The 2,500-nt window shown below is 46.0% G+C and overlaps 1 protein-coding gene across 1 annotated transcript in view; it reads left to right on the top strand.

The window, feature by feature from the left end:
- The window catches only part of Mapk13 (mitogen-activated protein kinase 13), a 19,293-nt gene that overhangs the window by 12,518 nt on the left and 4,275 nt on the right, over positions 1-2,500 (top strand). The gene's annotated exons all lie outside the window — the stretch shown is intronic.

Raw genomic sequence — 2,500 nt, 5'->3', positions numbered from 1 at the left:
GCTTTTTTCTTTTTGCTTATGTGGTGCTGAGGAATCGAACCCAGGGCCTCGAGCATGCAAGGCAAGCGCTCTACCACTGAGCCACATTCCCAGCCCAAATCTGTGACTCTTATCTCCAGCAGAAAACCAGAAGTAGAGTTGTGACTCAAAGTAGTAAAGTGCTAGCCCTGAGTAAAAGAAGTTCAGGATAGTACCTAAGCCCTGAGTTCAAGCCCAAAGACTGGCAGAAGAAAAACAAAACAAAAACAAAGATAAGAAACAAAACTTGTTCTTAAATATTCATAGCAACATTATTTGAAATGGTTAAAAGAGAAAAGCAAGCCGGGTGCCGGTGGCTCACGCCTGTAATCCTAGCTACTCAGGAGGCTGAGATCTGAGGATTGTGGTTCAAAGCCAACCTGGGCAGGAAAGACCGTGAGACGCCTATCTCCAATAAACCACCAGAAAACCAGAAGTGGCGCTGTGGCTCAAGTGGTAGAGCACTCGCCTTGAGCTGAAGAGCTGAGAGACAGCGCCCAGGCCCAGAGTTCAAGCCCCACAACCAACCAAAAAAAGAAAAGAAAAGAAAAGCAATCTAAATGTTCATTTACAAATGCATGTATAAATTTGGATGGAACCATATCATGGCTACTTCCTAACAGTGAAAAAGGAATTAACTATTTCTTCGTTTGTTTGTTTTTTGGTTGGTCATAAGGCTTGAACTCTGGACCTGGGCGCTGTCTCTCAGCTCTTCATCTCAAGGCTAGCGCTCTACTACTTGAGCCACAACGTCACTTCCAGTTTTCTGGTGGTTTATTGGAGATAAGAGTCTTACAGACTTTCCTGCCCAGGTTGGCTTTGAATCCTGATCCTCAGATCTCAGCCTCCTGAGTCGCTAGGATTACAGGCATGAGCCTCTGGCACCTGGCCATGGGATTAACTATTTATATATGCCCAAAATGAATAAACTCTTATTAATCATTATATTCAGTGAAATAAACTGGACAAAATAGAATGCATTGTGTACAACCCACTTGCAGAACGTTGGTCTGTTACCTTTGCATAACTGCGACCAAAACACCTGAGGGAAACTGAAGGGAGGAAAGACGGATTTCGCAGGGTTCGAGCCCTGGCTGCTTGGCCCCACCCCGTGGGCAAGGTGGTGAGATGAGCGGCAGGGGAGGTTCTACCTCACAGGGCAGTCAGACAGCAGACACAGATGCAGAGGGGCTACGATAAGATCTTCTTCCACGGCTGAAAATGGCTCAGTGGTAGAGTGCTTGCCTAACCTGCATGAGGCCCTGGGTTGGATTCCTCAGTACCACATACACAGAAAAAGCCAGAAGTGGTGCTGTGGCTCAGTGGTAGAGTGCTAACCTTGAGCAAAAGAAGCTCAGGGATAGCGCCTCCAATTAGGTTGACCTCCTCAAGTTTCTAGAACCTCCAAAAATAGCACTATTAGCTGGGAGCCAAGTGATCAACACATTAGCCTAAGAGAATACTGCATATTTAATCCATGAATGGGAAGGAAACGGACTAAAAGAAAGGAGTAGCTAAGCAGACTAAAGCAACCGTTGGGATGATGAATATGTTCTTGTCTTGATGATGGTAATGTCAAAACATAAATTTTAGGGGCTGGGAAGGTGGCTTAGTGGTGGAGTGCTTGCCTTGCATGCATGAGGCCCTTGGTTCGATTCCTCAGCATCACATAAGCAGAAAAAGCTGGAAGTAGCGTTGTAGCTTAAGTGGTAGGGCACTAGCCTTAAGCTGAAATGCTGAGGGACAGCGCCCAAGCCCTAAGTTCAGGCCCCACGACTGGCAAAAAAAAAAACACATAAATTTTATACTTGAAGCTGGGTACTGGTGGCTTACACTTGTAATCCTAGCTACTCAAGAGGCTAAGATCTGAGGATCATGGTTCCAAGCCAGCCCGGGCTAGAAAGTCTGTAAGCCTCTTATAGTCAATAAACCACTCAGAAAATCAGAAGTGGCGCTGTGTCTCAAGTGGTAGGGCGCTAGACTTGAGCTGAAGAGCTGAGGGACAGCGCCCAGGCCAAGTTCAAGCTCTGCAACCAACAAAAAAAAATTTATACTGGAAACATTTATTTTTGTGTGTGTGCCAGTCCTCAGACTTGAACTTAGCTCTGTCCCTGAGCTTCTTTTGTTCAAGGATCATGCTCTACTGCTTGAGATGCAACTCCAATTCTGGCTGGGGCTGGCTTTCAACTGTCATCTTCAGATCTCAGTCTCCTGAGTAGCTAAGATTAGAGGCATGAGCCAGTGGCACCTAGCTCAAACATTCATATCAACTCTTTCTTTTTTTTCCTTTTTGCCAGTCTTGGAGCTTGAACTTAGGGTCTGGGCACTGTCCCTGAGCTTCTTTGGCTCAAGGCTAGCACTCTACCACTTGAGTCACAGCACCACTTCTGGCTTTTTCTGTTTATGTGTTACTGAGGAATCCAACCCAGAGCTTCACACATGCAATGCAAGCACTCTACCACTAAGCCACATTTCCATCCCT

This window comes from Dipodomys ordii, unplaced genomic scaffold (genome assembly GCF_000151885.1).
Source record: "Dipodomys ordii isolate 6190 unplaced genomic scaffold, Dord_2.0 Scaffold120, whole genome shotgun sequence".
NCBI classification, from domain to species: domain Eukaryota; kingdom Metazoa; phylum Chordata; class Mammalia; order Rodentia; family Heteromyidae; genus Dipodomys; species Dipodomys ordii.
The sequence above is the reverse complement of the archived record's forward strand: the minus strand, read 5'-3'. Positions and strand labels throughout refer to the sequence as shown.